The sequence below is a fragment of the Podarcis raffonei genome, chromosome 8, assembly GCF_027172205.1.
Source record: "Podarcis raffonei isolate rPodRaf1 chromosome 8, rPodRaf1.pri, whole genome shotgun sequence".
Lineage (NCBI taxonomy): Eukaryota > Metazoa > Chordata > Lepidosauria > Squamata > Lacertidae > Podarcis > Podarcis raffonei.
The window spans coordinates 82,005,256-82,022,513 of record NC_070609.1 but is presented as its reverse complement, the minus strand read 5'-3'; the positions used below and the strand labels follow the sequence as shown (position 1 = coordinate 82,022,513).

At 50.4% G+C, this 17,258-nt stretch overlaps 1 protein-coding gene across 1 annotated transcript in view; it reads right to left on the bottom strand.

Annotated features, from left to right (window-relative positions):
• The window catches only part of ALPL (alkaline phosphatase, biomineralization associated), a 59,654-nt gene extending 43,106 nt beyond the window's left edge, over window positions 1–16,548 (bottom strand). The window contains exon 1 of the mRNA XM_053401182.1: window positions 16,384–16,548. The gene's annotated coding sequence lies outside the window, so the exon portion shown is untranslated. The remainder of the gene's footprint in view (window positions 1–16,383) is intronic.
• Window positions 16,549–17,258: the final 710 nt, after the last annotated feature.

Below are 17,258 nucleotides of genomic sequence, written 5' to 3'. Positions count from 1 at the left end.
TTAAAACTGTGTTTATGGAAGACAATTTTACTCGGCTACAAGTGATCGCCAAAGAAGAAGACACCTTTACATAAGAACATGAGCAGAGCCTTCAGCTGGGTCAAGCCAGTGGCCCCCTTAGTCCAGCACCCTGTTCGCACATTAGCCCCAAAGTGTAACCCAAAGTACAAGGAGGATTTGAGAACCAAAACCCACTCTTCTCCTGCATCTTCCATTCAGAAGCATAGCTGCCTCCAGCTGTGGCAGCAGGGCATAGCAGTTATAGCTAGCAGTCATTTATAGTCCTCCCTCCATCAATTTGTCCAATCCTCTTTTAGGACTCAGCTGCAAATACAAGTGCGTTTTAAGTGCATTGTACAAATGTGACAGGGACGCGGGTGGCGCTGTGGGTTAAACCACAGAGCCTAGGACTTGCCGATCAGAAGGTCGGCGGTTCGAATCCCCGCGACGGGGTGAGCTCCCATTGCTCGGTCCCAGCTCCTGCCAACCTAGCAGTTCAAAGGCACACCAGTGCAAGTAGATAAATAGGTACCGCTCCGGCGGGAAGGTAAACGGCGTTTCCGTGCGCTTCTCTGGTTCGCCAGAAGCGGCTTAGTCATGCTGGCCACATGACCTGGAAGCTGTACGCCGGCTCCCTCGGCCAGTAAAGCAAGATGAGCGCCAGAACCCCAGAGTCGGTCACGACTGGACCTAATGGTCAGGGGTCCCTTTACCTTTACCTTTTTACAAATGTGACACTAGATGGCGCTGATGAGCCAATGGCAAATTCCACATATATTTTACAACTTTTTTTTTTTTAGGCATTTTGACAGCGGTTTTGGGGGTTTTTTTTACATCTGTGTATAGTCAGCCTTAGAGCTCTGTGGCTTTCTGCAGCGATACTGGGTACTGCAAAGTCCTGCAAAGTTTTGTTAGCGCTCACAGAGCATTAGCAGATCCAGGGTGCCCTCACCCCGGGGTGCAACTCCCTGTTTACCACAGTGCCCATTTCCCACCCATTTATTTCCTTCTGTTGCATCCTGTCTAACTTCTTTAGAGAAGCAGCTGCCTGAGCAGGGGGCGGTGATATTTGGGCTTTCACCTCACAATTTAGAGTGGGGGGGGAGGCAACAAGGAACTAGCAATTGTGAATCAAGTTCCTTTGTGGCTTTTCCTCAAAATCTCTTGCCAGAAACGCTTCTGGCAAGAAACACTTGTGTTCGGGGTGGACAGCAAACTCTCCTTTGTTTGTGACTATATTTTACCTCTGGCCTCTTCTCCTGGTCTGTCTGGATCCTAGGAAGCTGACTTGTACTGAACCAGACCATTGGTCTCTCTAGCTCAACATTGTTTACACTGGCTGGCAGCATCCCTGCGGAGTTTCAGGCAGGGAGGGCCCTCAAACAGACCAGGGACCTTTGGCATGCAAGGCAGGACCTCTGTCATTGAGCGGCGGCCCATTATTCCTGGCTTCACAGGCATTTTGAAATTGCTTTAATGGGCTGCCTCAGTAATAGCTGTAAAATGGGCAGAAGGGCCCCACCTTCTCAATACAGCTCCTTCTCCCTTGCCTTGGAGATTCCTAAGGCTGCTTTTTGTTCTCTCCTTTTGGCTGGAAAAGTTAACTCCCAACTTTTCTTCCTCTGAGCAGCTCAGAGCTTGGCGTGCCTGGGCTAATATTATCTTCTTCACAATGAGCCTGTGGTGCCACGGCGACTGAGCCAAACTTACACCTGAGTGAGCAGGGGTCTGAAGCCAAGTCCCTCTTACATTCTTGCTATCGCTTCGCACTGGTTCTCAGGTTCCTTGGCATCCCCACAACAGATCTCCCCCCCCAAAAAAAAACCCTCAATACCAATTACGCCCTACCCCAGCCTTCCCCAAACTGGTGCCCTTCAGAAGTTTTGGATTACAACTCCTAGGACACCACAACTGTATGAATCGTAGCTCTCTCTCCTTATTTTTTTAGTGTAACAGCTCCTGCACTTCGGAACTCCCTGCCCATTGATCTTCACCATATTCTTTTTGCTAAAATCTTTTCTGCCTAGGCAGATGCATAGGAGTTGACGTCTTTTAATCGGTCCTTTCCCCAGCGAATAATTTATGTGCTTAGCTTTTTTTTCAAGCTCCTTTAACTTTGATTCTTATTGACAGCTTCAGGGTATGTTTTATATTCTTTGCAACGCAGCGGTTCTCAACTTGTGGGTCCCCAGATGTTGTTGGACTACAACTCCCATCATCCCTGAGCTCTGGCCTTGCTAGCTAGGGGTGGTGGGAGTTGTAGTTCAACAACATCTGGGGATCCACAGCTTGAGAAAGGCTGGCTTAGAGCAGGCTTCCTCAAACTCACCCCTCCAGATGTTTTGAGACTAGAGTTCCCATCATCCCTGACTACTGGTCCTGCTAGTTAAGGATCATGGGAGTTGTAGGCCAAAAACATCTGGAGGGCAGAGTTTGAGGAAGCCTGGCTTAGAGGAAATGGGTTTGCTACGCAATGAGTAGACCCATTGAAGTTAATGGGCATGGCTAACTTGGGCCTGTTAATTTCGATGGGCCTACTCTGAGTAGGACTCAGTTGCGCACAGCCCGTTGCTTAAAATTAAGTGGCATGCATTTTGTTTGAAGAAATGCAAAATTCCATTGAGGCTGATGGAAGTTGTCGTCCAAAAAACACCTGGAAGGCATCAGGTCAGGGAAAGGCCAGTCATAAGATCCTAAGAAGAGCCTGGCTGCTGGATCCAGCCTTCTGTTCTCACCCTGACCAACCAGATGCCCCAGTGGGGAGCCCACAAGTAAGGACCTAGCCATGAGAGGAACTCTACCCTCCAGCGGCTTCCAGCAACTGGCGGTCGGATGCATCGCTGACTCTGACTGCAGAGACTTCAGAGCTGCTTCTTCTTCTTCTTCTTCTTCTTCTTCTTCTTCTTCTTCTTCTTCTTCTTCTGCGATCCCTCCTAGCCAAGTAAGATCATCTTCCATGTTTTTGAGACTAGATGTTTTTGAGACTACAATTCCCATCATCCCTGACCACTGGTCCTGCTAGCTAGGGATCATGGGAGTTGTAGGCCAAAAACATCTGGAGGGCCGAGGTTGAGGAAGCCTGGTCTAACAGGTCTTAGTCCAGTTCTCTAACCGCTATACCACACTGGCTCTCCTATGAGTTTGAGTGTCTTCAAAGCCATAACACCTTTGGTAAAGGCTGTTCTCCAATTGGAGTGCTCGTAGGCCAGTGTTCCCCAATTGTCAGTGTTTATCCGACATTTTTAAAGATTTTCCCTGAGTCTTTAAACCTCTTTTGCTGACCACCAGCACTATGCTGCAGATCCCAGCCATTGGGGCTAGTAGCCTCTTCCTCCCAGTCACCCTTTAAAGCCACCCGAGTCTACGCTGACCATCAGCCAGAGCTCATCAGACCAGAGACCCACATTTCAAGTGGAAATGTGAAGGCATGCAAAGCAGAGGCTTTGCCCTCACCACACCCAGCACCTGCTGCCAACCACCACAAAACTTTGGCACTTCCTTGAGAAGTTCACAACAAAGACGTCCGGGGGGGGGGGGAGGTGATCCTGGAGAGGAGGATTAAGCTAAGGTTACCAGACGTCCTCGTTTCCTGGGGACAGTCCCCAGATTTACAAATCAGTCCCCATACAAAATCAACTGAAGTTGAAAAGTGTCCCCAGATTCATTGGGAAAAAATCTGGTAACCTTCAATTAAGCAGAACTTCCCCGTTCCACAAATGGCTGCTTCTGACCTTGAATGAGACATCTGAAGGGAGCCCTGTTTAGGGAAGCTTTTAATGTTTGGTGCATTAAAGGTAAAGGTAAAGGGACCCCTGACCATTAGGTCCAGTCGTGACCGACTCTGGGGTTGCGGCGCTCATCTCGCTTTATTGGCCGAGGGAGCCGGCGTACAGCTTCCGGGTCATGTGGCCAGCATGACTAAGCCGCTTCTGGCGAACCAGAGAAGCGCACGGAAACGCTGTTTACCTTCCCGCCGGAGCGGTACCTATTTATCTATTTGCACTTTGACATGCTTTTGAACTGCTAGGTTGGCAGGAGCAGGGACCGAGCAACGGGAGCTCAACCCGTCGCGGGGATTTGAACCACCGACCTTCTGATCAGCAAGTCCTAGCAGCCCTGTTTAGGGAAGATTTTAATATTTGATGCATTACTGTATTTTAATATTTTGTTGGAAGCCACCCAGAGTGGCTGGGGAAGCCCAGCCAGATGGGTGGGGTAATAATAATAATAATAATAATAATAATAATAATAATAATAATAATAATAATAAATGCAGAAGCCCAAGGAAGCCATGGCCTTCCTCTCTTGCCCAAGATTTTCCCCCGTGATGCACACTCTTCCCCCGCCTCTGTGGACAACCCTGGTGACGGCCTATGAAAGAACCAGGAAAGCCCAGAGAGGTTTCCCGCAAGCTCTGAGCAGGTCGTCCACCCTCTACTGCCGAGAACTGTGCCAAACTCACTTGGCACTGGCTGTGCCCCTTGAGGAGGGCGTGGATGGACGGCAAAACCTCATTACGATTTGGCAAGTTGCTCGTGAACTTGGGCAGGTTGGAGAGAAATGATATCATTCTCTCTCTTTTGAAGGACATCTGGTGCCTCTTTCGCATTTTTCCACTGGCACATCTCCATGCAATTTGTGCAACCATAAGTACCTCTCGCAGTCAGATAGTTCCTCATAGTTCTGATCCTTTTGTCTCACAGGACAGCCCTGTGAGAAGGGTTGGGCTGAGAGAGGAACTGGGCTAAACTCACATGTTCCGGGGAATATGCAAGAACGGACTTTCCCTGGTTTGCTCATAAGGCTGAAGTTGTTTCTGAAAGTTCATGATTTGATACAGAGGTGGGTGAGTAGCCTGAATAAGGAGGTAAGGTGCACATGCCTTCCCATCCCCAAATAATTATTAATAATTATTGTTGATTAAATCTCTATACCAACCTTCATCTGAAGACCAGAAGGTGGTTTACAATATGAAAACACAAAAATGCATACTGTAATCACAAAGGAAAACAATAGCATCCCCCCTAAACACAGACACACACGGTTTAAAAGGATGTAGATTGTTGAATCAGGACGCGGGTGGCGCTGTGGGTAAAAGCCTCAGCGCCTAGGGCTTGCCGATCGAAAGGTCGGCGGTTCGAATCCCCGTGGCGGGGTGCGCTCCCGCTGCTCGGTCCCAGCGCCTGCCAACCTAGCAGTTCGAAAGCACCCCCAGGTGCAAGTAGATAAATAGGGACCGCTTACTGGCGGGAAGGTAAACGGCGTTTTTGTGTGCTGCGCTGGTGCCGGCTCGCCAGATGCAGCTTTGTCACGCTGGCCACGTGACCCGGAAGTGTCTCCGGACAGCGCTGGCCCCTGGCCTCTTAAGCGAGATGGGCGCACAACCCCAGAGTCTGTCAAGACTGGCCCGTATGGGCAGGGGTACCTTTACCTTTACCTTTTAGATTGTTGAATCAGCCAAAGGAATGCTTTTGCCTGGTGCCTAAAGATATTCAATGAAGGCACCAGGAGAGCCTCCCTGGGGTGAGCATTCCACAAATGGGGGCCACCACAGAAAAGACCCATTCTCATGTTGCTACTGTCCAAACCTCACAGATGCACACAAAGAAGGGCCTCAAATGTTAGGCTATAGTTCTGTTCCACCTTAAAAGGGAGCAGGCATGACTGTTGTGTGTCACATGCCTGTTTACTTCCAGCACTTGCTGGGATCTTCCGTTTGTATATTGTTTTTGCTCTTAGCTGTTTTGCTGGAGACGAAGGGAAGCAGACATGTTTTCTTTTGTTCCTGAACTATGCTGAATAAATGTTGTTAAATATGCTTACACATTTCTCTGTCCACCACTTCTGTTGTGAGAAGATTTATTCACTCTGCTGATAGAGCGTGCATGGCCTCTAAGTGTATCTGAGGCTCGTGTCGCTGTTTGATGCTGTTCCAAGGGAGACTGGTGATTGTCCGGTTGCCGGCCGGTGGCTGGAGCCAGCTGGGGGCCTGCCTGATGCCCCCGTCTCCCCGGCAGTATCCCAACATCAAATGATGATTGCAAGGTCTGGGTCAGTTCATACGGGGAGAGGAAGCCCTTGAGGTATTGCGGTCCTGAGCCATTTAAGGCTTTATAGGTCAAAACCTAGCACTTTGAATTGGGCACAGAAACTAATTGGCAGCCCTGAACAGTTGGGCCAGGGTTGATGTCATATTCTCAAACCATCTTGCCATGGTTTGCAACCTGGCTGCCAAATTCTGCACCAGCTGAAGTTTCTAGTGCATCTTCAGAGGCAACCCCATGTTATAACGCATTGCAGTAATCTAACCTAGAAGTTTACCAGCAGGGCCGTCTTAAGCATATCCGGCGCCGTAGTGCAAAGATCCCTCCGGTGCGCCCCACCCCAGCAACTCCAAAACAAGGGAGGAGGCGGTGGAAAATGTTCTCTGCCTCCCCCATCGCCCTGATCCCCAGCGTGGTGGCAGCGATCAAGCAGGAAAATGTGCTGGGAAAGGGAAGGATGCCAGCAAAGCCGCGCAACTCCCCCACTCGCTAGGGCACCCCTGGGAGGCCAGCGCCCTGGTGCAACGAACCACTAACACCAATGGGAAAGATGGCTCTGGTTACCAGAGCATAGACAATAGGCTGTCCCCGTCTAGATACGGGCACAGCTGGGCCACTAGCCTTCGCACTCTATGCCACTGAATCCACCTGAGCCTCAAGTGACAGCAATGACTCCAGAAGGACCTCCAAGCTACGTAGCTGCTCCTTCAGAGGAAGTGTAACCTCCTCAAGAGCAGGCAACCTCCCAGCCATCCGGTCAAGAGAACCGTCCACTAACAGTGCCTCTGTCTTATCTGGATTCAGCTTCAGTTTGTTGGCTCTCATCCAGTCTACTGGATGAGGCAAGACAACGGTTCAGCACTTCCGAGGCAAGACAACGGTTCAGCACTTCCACTGCCTCACCTGCAGATGTAAAGGAGGAGCAGAGCTGAGTGCCGTCAGCAGACTACTGACAATGTACTCCAAACTTCTGGATCACTCCACTCAGCAGTTTCATGCGGATGCTAAACAGCAGGGGAGATAAAAATGAGACCCTGAGAAGCCCCTCATTGAAGGCTCTATGGGGCTGTAAAGCACTCCCCAACAGTGGCGTCGCAAGGGGGGTGCACCCTGGGTGCCATTTCTGGGGGGGGGGACAAGAAGGCACCCCGTGGGAGCTCATGGCGGCATGAGCACCCATTGCGCTGCAGAAGCCGTGAGCAGAGGATCCTAGCGCCAGCGGCAAACCACTATGTATAGTGCGTGCGTGTCGTCGCACGCATGCGCTGTACATAATGACGCCACACACGGACAGCGGTGGGATCCTTCTGTCGCCACTACAGCCGCATGTAGAGGATCCTCCGTTCGCGGCCGTAGCGGCGACAGAAGAATCCCAGCACTGTCTGTACGGCACTGGAGCGGTGCCAGCGGCAAACTGCTATCTACAGCGCATGTGCGGCATCGCTGCGTAGCAACGCCCTGCCCCGGGTATCACAACACCTTCGTTTGCCCCTGCTCCCCAAGCATCACCCTCTGCGAATGACCAACTTAATAGGAAAAGAACCGCGGCAAAGCAGTGCCAACCACCCCAGCTGAGATAGTTGCTCCAGGATACCATGGTTGATTATATCGAAAGCCGCTCAGAGGTTGAGGAGAATTAACAGGGACACATTTCCCCTGTCTTTCTCCCGATGGAGGTCATCATACAGGGCGACCAAAGCAGCTTCTGTGCCCAAACCGGGCCTAAAACCCTGATTGAAATGCAGCTAGAAAATCCATTTTTTCCAACAGCACCCAGATCCTGGCCAAACCAGGCTCCTTCTGTGATGGAACTCTTATTTGGGGACTTCCCTGGCTTTTTGCTGGCCCATGCAGGACCAGTCGGGATAGTTGGCCTTGGTGAAGACTTAACATTTTCATCCCCAAAAAAGTTTTTTATTTGAGTTCCTACTGAAATGAGGCTGCATTTTAATGTTTTAATGTTGTATTTTAATCTTGTTTTTAAGTTGTATTTCAATCAATTGTTTTTATACTGGTGTTAGCCGCCCTGAGCCCAGTCTTGGCTGGGGAGGGCGGGGTATAAATGAAATTATTATTATTATTATTATTATTATTATTATTATTATTATTATTATTATAACCTTGCCCGAGAAGGGGAGCATGGAAAAATAAACTTCAGACTCCCCTGTATCACACAACGTGACCCGGTGGGGTCTCAAGGCACCCCCAGTGGTGTGTGCGTGTCATTTTGGGTGGACCAAATCTGCTTGCCCAAAAGGTGTTTGTTACTCAAGACTGCATACAAACAAAATTGTGTTGATGAGGAGAAATTCACATTAAAATGCTGAATAATTGTTCTGGAAGTTTCGTGTTGTTGTTTTTTTAAGGCATTCACAAACTGTTGTGGAAATATGGAGAACAGGCTGTAAGCTTGGGGGAAATGAGAAACCAGAGAACTAAACATGGGAGCTAATAGCAGATAGATCCACCCTCTGATTTGCTTGGGGGGGTGGAAATTATGAGGAATACAGCCAACTTAATTCCCCCCCAATGCAGGATCTAGGGTTGCGATACGTCTGGAACTTTGCAGACATTGCTGGGATTACAGGTGGAATCATAGCTGTCAATGTTTCCTGTTTTTTAAGGGAAATTCTCTTATTCCAAATAGGATTCCTTGCAAGAAAAGGGAAAAGTTGACAGCTATGGGTAGAATTAGCGTAAATGTCCAGGAAAACCCGGACGTATGGCAACTCAAGTTGGAAATGTTAGATTTTGCCAAATTTCCTTTAAAAATAGCTCAAAAACTTCTCTCTTTTTTATTGGAGATCTTGCAAAAGAAAAAAAAGAAGCTCCACAATTTTGGGCAAAACTTTAAAAAAAAGCTCTACAGTTTTAGCCCCAAAAAGCTCAAACATGCAACCCTACTTCACACACCCATAACCAGGTTAAAGGATGCACACACCATATCTAGGCTTAAGAAGAAAGATTCCCATGACTAGAAGGGCAGGAAGACATTTGATTCAGTTCTCGTTTAAAGGCAGACCTCCCTAAATTGCACTGTCCAAAAGAATGCATGAAATTTCCGTATCTCTGAATTTTGCAATGTGCTTCTCCAGCTGGTGTGTACTCCCCCCCCCAAAAAAACCCCAGCATGCACTGATGTGAAGTGTGCATAAAGATGCACATCTTAGTGATTATTTGTAGAGGAGTCGCTTTGGAAAAAATGTGTACAGTCAAACGTCGGTTGTCAAACGTAATCCGTTCTGAAAGCCCTTTCGGCTTCCGAAATGTTCAGCAACTGAGGCACAGCTTCTGATTGGTTTCAGGAGCTTCCTGCACTCAAGCGGGAGCCGCATCGGACATCCGGCTTCCAAAAATGTTCGAAAACCGGAGCATTTACTTCTGGGTTTTCGGCGTCTGGGAGCCGAAACGTTCCAAAACGGAGACATTCAGGAGCCGAGGTTTGACTGTATACTGTATTGGAGAAAATGGCATGTATATTAGGTGTATATTAATAATAATAATAAATTTTATTTATACCCCGCCCTCCCTGGCCAGAGCCGGACTCAGGGCAGCTAACAACAGTAAAATTACAGTAAAAACATAAGGGGGGGGGAATCAATTTAAAATACAGGTTAAAATGCAATTTAAAATGCAGCCTCATCAAAACCATAAAGGGGGTGCGGACATAAGGGTCAGACTGAGTCCAAACCAAAGGCCAGGCAGAACAGCTCTGTCTTGTAGGCCCTGCGGAAAGATGTCAAGTCCTGCAGGGCCCTAGTCTCTTGTGACAGAGCGTTCCACCAAGTCGGGGCCAGTACTGAAAAGGCCCTGGCCCTAGTTGAGACCAATCTAACCACCTTGTGACTTGGGACCTCCAAGGTGTTGTCATTTGTGGACCTTAAAGTCCTCCGCGGGGCATCCCAGGAGAGGCAGTCCCGTAGTTATGTGGGTCCTAGGCCACATATATTAGTGTATATTAGGGGGGAATGTGTATTAGGGTGGATTTTAATTTGGACTTTTTTTTCTAACCGATGTGGAAGTGTGGAGAACTGGACTTGACTGGAAAAAATGAGAAGCTGAAATTGGCAAGTGTTGCCCAGCCCAGCCCAGCCCCTCTCTCTTTTTATTTTTATTTTTAAATCCATAATCACTGGAAGAGGCTCCTGGAGGCAATGGCAGACCTTCCTACGCGTGGCCAGCAGGACGTCACTCAGTGCCAAAGGGGTGAAGGAGTGACAGAGGGCAGCCTGGATAATTCTTGCATGCAAGAGCACACACACACGCTTTAACATTTTAATTACATTGCATTGATCGGGAGAGTGCACTGCGAGCCATCCACGTGCCCTTCCCGGGTCTCTCGCTCGCTCTCGTTCATCACTGATCTGGCTCCAAAAGGACACAGAAGGAATCCCGACATGTTTCAGCTGTGATCGCTGCAGCTGAGTCACAGCCCAACCCAATCCAGGTTGACTTAGAAGTAAGCCTCGTGCTATACAGCCGTATGCATAGGGGCTGCAGCCTTAACTTTGAGCACGGGAGAATCAGGGCCTGCCCAAGACATTTTGCTGACTGAGACAAAAAGGGCAGCATTTCACCATCCTCCCCACTCCCAATTCCACAGGCAGAATCCAACCGGATGGACAGTTGAATCTTAGGGCAGCCCTGGGAATGGGGGCGAGATTCTCCACCATCCCTGAAGGCAGCATGAGGCCAGCTTAGGAGGAACTGGGTGCGAGACAGAGCTTCGAAAGAGGACTCCCCCCAACATTGTGCTCTGTGAGAAAGGGCCTCTGGCTCCTCTCATATCTTAAATGATAAGGTAAAGGACCCCTGGACAGTTAAGTCCAATCAAATGCGACTATGGGCTTGCAGCGCTCAGTTGGCTTTCAGACCGAGGGAGCCGGCGTTTGTCCACAGACAGCTTTCCGGGTCACGTGGCCAGCAGGACTAGACTGCTTCTGGCGCAACAGAACACCATGATGGAAACCTGAGCACATGGAAATGCCGTTTACCTTCCCGCCGCAGCGGTACCTATTTATCTACTTGCACTGGTGTACTTTTGAATTGCTAGGTGGGCAGAAGCAGGGACCGAGCAACGGGAGCTCATCCCATCGCGGGGATTCGAACCGCTGACCTTCTGGTCGGCAAGCCCAAGAGACTCAGTGGTTTAGACCACAGCGCCACCAGCATCCCTATTCCACTGAGAAGAGAATTATAATGGGATATAGAACTCTCAGCACAATATTTAGTTTAGTTGGAATCTCTTTTACAGTGGTACCTCGGGTTAAGTATTTAATTCGTTCCGGAGGTCCGTTCTTAACCTGAAACTGTTCTTAACTTGAAGCACCACTTTAGCTAATGGGGCCTCTTGCTGCCGCCGCGCTACCAGAGCCCGATTTCTGTTCTTATCCTGAAGCAAAGTTCTTAACCTGAAGCACTATTTCTGGGTTAGCGGAGTCTGTAACCTGAAGCGTATGTAACCCGAGGTACCACTGTATTGTCCTTTTAATCTATTGGTTTGAGTCCTATCCTGTCGAGCAGCAGAAAACAAGCTCTTCCACGGGACAGCCCTTCCTATTACCAAGTTCAACGAAACATGCAATAGCATAGCTGTGTGATTGCCCGTCAAGGGGATGGGATTACAAAGATAATTCCAGCATCAAGTATAAAAGTCGAGACCATCTGAAAATCAGCACAGGTGTTGGGCCTGGGGAGAGAGAAATCTGGCGTATCTAAAGCCTTGAAATAACCTCATCCTGCTCCTTGACATGCAAAAGAAGGGAGGTTTAGCTCCGTGAAGGGTATACACTGTGAGGAAACTGCTGCTGGTTTCTCACCAGAGCCACTGCAACCCACAGTATGAGGGATATGAAGGTATTAAGTGAGTTATAGTATCAATTGGCTGCATGCACACACCATCCAACAACTAAGAACACGGCTTGCCCCAAACAATTCCCAGAACTGTAGCTCACCCCTCACGGGCTTACAATTCCTAAATGCAGTGCCCAGGATTCTTTGTGGGAAGCTATGCACTTTAAGGGACGCGGGTGGCGCTGTGGGTTAAACCACAGAGCCTAGGGCTTGCCAATCAGAAGGTTGGTGGTTTCAATCCCCACGATGGGGTGAACTCCCGTTGCTTGGTCCCAGCTCCTGCCAACCTAGCAGTTCAAAAGCACATCAAAGTGCAAGTAGATAAATAGGTACCACTCTGGCAGGAAGGTAAACGGTGTTTCCGTGCGCTGTTCTGGTTTGCCAGAAACGGCTTAGTCATGCTGGCCACATGACTTGGAAGCTGTACACCGGCTCCCTCAGCCAATAAAGCGAGATGAGCGCCGCAACCCCAGAGTCGTCCACGACTGGACCTAATGGTCAGGGGTCCCTTTACCTTTACCTATGCGCTTTAAGGCTATAAGACAGGGCACAGGTGGATGACAGAGCAGAAATGTTATATCAAGTCCAGGCAGCTAGTTATACATTTGCGAGCTGAGATATAATATCAAGGGGTCTTGTGGCTGCGGTGTGATGAGATCAGGAAGGCAAGGGATGTTCGCAAAACTGCAAGGTACAGATAAGCCTGAACATATTGGCAAGGAGTCTACAGTAAAAGCCTGTTTTTAAAACCCTGTAATCACACGACACCATCAGGCAACTCCTGGCTTGCTAAGAACCTTCCCTGCCCCCTGGCCTGATTTACCAAGTAAAGCCTATGCTGCCTTGGAATCATATAGCACAGCTTAGCTCAGGTGGTTAGAGCATGGTGCTGATAATGCGAAGGTTGTGGGTTCGATCCCCGTATGGGTCAGCTACGAGTTCCTGCATTGCAGGGGGTTAGACCAGATCAGGGGTCGGCAAACTACGGTCCAGGGGCCAGATGCGGCCCACCAGGCTTGTAAATCCGGCCCACAGACCCTGCCGCCCACTCAGTCAGTCCCCGCACTGAGCTAAACCGGCGCAGCGCAGCATTTCCTTGAGAAGAGGCCCCGGACGCCTTGCTGCGCGGGGACTGACTTCTGCAACGCTGGCACGGCTTCGGATTGGCTGCAGGAAGCTCCAGATGCAACTGGGCAGGTATACCCAGCGCGGCCATAGATGGAGAGGCCGGCGGACAGGCAGCGGGTCTGGGCATCATGACGGGCACATAGTGGGGCTTCAGCCAGAGCCTGGTGTGCCTGCTGGCCCCATACCTGGTGCCCGGCTCAGCGCTGCTGGAGGCGCGCTCGGCAGCTGCACTGGAGCAGCTGGAGGGTGAGCTGCGCGCCACCTGCCTGGCGCTCTGCGTGCACAGCCTGCCCACCAACCTGGCCTTGGACGACGGGCCGCAGCGCATGGTGCAGGGCGCCCGGGAGCTCTGCGGGGATGGGCCAATGGAGCAGCTGCTGCTCGTCAACAATGCCGGTGAGCGGCAGCAGCGAGATGCACTCCTGATTGTGTGCAGAGTACATTCCTCCAGAGGCAGCTGTGGGACCAGCTTGCAGGGTATTTATATTTTCCATAATATAGTCCGGCCCCCCACAAGGTCTGGGGGGCAGTGGACCAGTCCCCTGATGAAAAAGTTTGCTGACCCCTGGACTAGATGGTCTTCAGGGTCCCTTCCAACTCTACAATTCTAAGATCTCTTACTTGCTTTGAGTGCTAGACGATATTAGAAGGGGACACATGTGTGCACTGAAATAATTTTAACATATCAGGGAAGGATCAGAGCTGTGTTGCAGAGGACCCTGCCCTGCAGGCAGGAATATCTTACGTTCAGTTCCCCAATGCCATCTCCAGGCTGGGAGAGACCCCTGAATCTGAACCCCCAGAGTGCTGCTGCCAGTCAGTGTAGGCAACCCTGAGCTAGATGGACCCTCTGCTCTGACTCGGAATAAGAGCAGCTTCCTATGTTCCTACAGGCGGGTTGCAGCGACAAAGGAGAGAGCGAATTTAAGCACTTGGGAAGTGCATCCGGTGCCTGACATCTCCTGGGTTTATAAGGCTAGTGGCAACTGCCAGTAGCCCTCCAGTTCCAAAGGTCTTATAAGATTTGGGGAAAGGGAGAATTAGCAATCAATAACCTGATGGGCCAACAGAGGCGGCTGCCTCATTCTGCCTGCTTTCTTTTGTGACTTTGAATTTATTATGGGTTTGCTAAATTGCTGGGTTCCCCCTCCCCCATTTGATTTGTAAATGGGCTTCTCCCCCTGCCTCTCCTCCCCCCCCATCCCGCCGCCACCAATTCTTCAGTCTTGCCCACACACCACATCTAAGGACAGGCTGTGGGGGCTGTGGTTATAATTATTCTGTGCTTTCCAGCAACTGGGGTTCAGAGGCATTCCTGAATCCAGCTATGGAGACAGAGCAAAGCCATCTGGCTAGTAGGCAGCTATAGCCCTCTCCTCCCTGGACATTTGCCCAATCTTCTTTTAAAGCCACCCACCTTGGCCGTCATCACTGCCTCCTGCAGCAGTGAGTTCCATAGTTCAACTATGTGCTGAGTGAAGGACTCTTTTGCATCTGTCCTGAATCTTCAAACATTCCATTGGAGTTCTTCAGTGTCAAGGAGACAGAGAGGGGAACTTTGCTCCCTTCACTTCCTCCATGCCGTCCTGAATTTTATACACTTCTGTTGTGCCCCCTCTTGCTTGCCTTTTCATAGCATCTTAGAGTTGTAAGGGCTCCCCAACGGTCATCTAGTCCAACCCCATGCAATGCAGAAACTTCAGTTCAAGCATCCATGACAGACGGCTAAACTGAAATGTTTGAGGATGTTCTTCCCTGTTGTGAGTCCCTCATTTATTTGTTTTCAGTTTGGGGGCGATTTTTCACCTTGTTTCATGTTCACAGCACGCTTTACTCTTTCGTTTCGCATTTCTTCTGTTTTTTGAATCTCTCACCTCTCTTTCCTCTCGCAGCGAGACCTGGGTTCAAGTCTTGCTGCCTGGCCTGGATTATAAGGTCATCTGACAGAGCCCCATGCAAGGAAACTCCTGCAAAGAATGGGGCGTCCCCCCCAAAAAAACCCCCAACCCCAAACAGCTGAGGCAATGAAATTGCCACCACGAAGGAGACGGTACCTTTGCAAAAACTTTTCCGTCCTTCTTGGAAACCACATTGCTGGGTGTAAGTGCTATCGAAAGCTAAAAATGCAGTACAGGAATATTGTGGAAGGCATAAATAAATTTCCTAATGCATCGCAGATGGGGAGGGGGTGGCGGAGCGCTTGCTGACTTTGGGGGAATGGTGGAGGGAGAAAGCAGCCTCTGCTTTTCCTAGCTGGACGCAAATGACCTGTTGGAGGAACTGAAGGAGCAGCCACCATGCCAGAAATCTCTCTGCCCCACAGAGGCGCTTGGGGAGAAAGGGGGTGAGGCAAGGAGGCTGTGCCCCAGCGGCAGACCCCCAGCTTTGCACACCCCCGGTTCAATCCTAAAAGGCACCTCCAGTTAGGGCTGAGAGGGACCGTTGCCCGAGAGCCGCTGCCAGCCAGTGCAGACGACACTGAACCCGCACCAGGCAGCTCCCTGTGCTCCTCTTCAAATTCCTCTGGAACCATGAGGACTAGAATCTTTTAGAAGGAGCATAGCCCAGTGGGAGAGCACCAGCGTCGCAGGAAGGAGGTTTCAGGCGCAAAAAAGGCATCTCCATCTGAAGCAGACCGTGCGGAAGGAATATTCTCCACCGGACCCCCTGCAGCCCAGCAGAGCAAAGACCCCCGGGGAGCGGAGCTGGCTGGGCTCACCCGGAGCTCCCTTCAATCCACAGTAAGAGCTCCGGCTGTCTTCTGATCTCCCTTAAAGCTGCCTCCTTGTAATTTATTCCTTTTTGCCAACCCGCCCCCTCCGCGCTGCAGCCCCCCCCCCAAAGTGTTGCCCACAGCCCTTTCTTTCGGATCCGTTTCAGAAACTCCCATCCCGGCTGGCAGCAAGAGGAAGCTGAAGGGGGGCTTGGCCACCCCCGTTGCCCACCTGTCTCCCCCGAGGACCACCCCTCGCGGGGGAGCGAAAGAGCATCTCTCTCGCCTCCCCTTCCCCTCATCTCCCGGCGCGCTGAAACCAGGGAGTCCGCAGCTAAGGCACTCTGCACATGGGCAGGGGGGCTGTGGTCCGGGAAAGGATCTCGGGAGAGGAGCAGCTCTGCTGCTTCCCGGGAGAGAAAGAGAGAAAGAGAGAGAGAAAGAGAGAGAGAGAGAGAGAAAGAAAGAAAGAAAGAAAGAAAGAAAGAAAGAAAGAAAGAAAGAAGAGGGAGGGAGGGAGAGAGGGAGGGAGAGAGAGAGAGAGAAGAGGAAGGGGGAGAGAAAAGCGTCCCCTTGTCCGGAGGATGAATAAGGGGGCCGGAGGGGGGGGGATTCCCTGGGGGGCGCCTGTCCCCATAGCCTTACCTCCAGCTCTGATGCGCGTCGCCTCCTCCGCCAGCCGCTGCCCTCGTTCACTGCGCCGGCACCATCTGCCTGCAGCGCGGGCATCGCCGGAGGGCCCCGCGGGCCTTTTTAAAGGGGGAGAGGGAGGGAGGGGGACAGGGAGTGTCAGTCACTGGACCCCCCCCTCCCTCTCGGCTGGGAAGAAAAAGGGACTGGCTGCTGCCCCATCGCAAGAGCCAGGCGGGATTCTGCTGCCCTCTGCCGGGCGGGAACGGAAAGGCAGCTCCCTTCCTCTGTCTCCAGCGGGGCTGAGTGTCGGAGCAGTTGCTTGGCATGTAGAAGGCGGCAGCTCAGTCCCCAAAGGCAGCGTCCCCAGGCCCCGACAGAGTGTTGTTGCTGTGGGTGTTGTTGTTGTTTTAAAAAAATATTTTTTAATTAATTTTAACATATTACTTATCATACATGCAACAAAACTTCACTTCTTATACAATCTTTTTGGACTTCCATCAGCACCTCTGATGATCCCCCATTCTTATCACTTCTTCTGCACTTCTTAAATTCATATTGCCTTTAATTATCTTAACTAACAATTCTCCTCTTTACCAATTTTTGCAATAATTCACCTCACAAAACCTTTTGCAAACCTACAAATGTAATCTGGTCATCACAATTACTTTTCAAATAGTCCGTAAATTTACACCAGTCTTCTGTGAATCTCTGTTCCCGCTGGTTTCGAATTCTTCCTGTTAGTTTATCTAATTCTGCATAGTCCATCAATTTCAGCTGTTGGTGTTTTTCCTCCCCGTCTTCGGTTTAGATCTCGTTATGATTCGTGTGGGAATTGTCCTCTAGTCCAAGACCTCTTCCATGCAGGATTCTCCTGGTATGCCCCACGG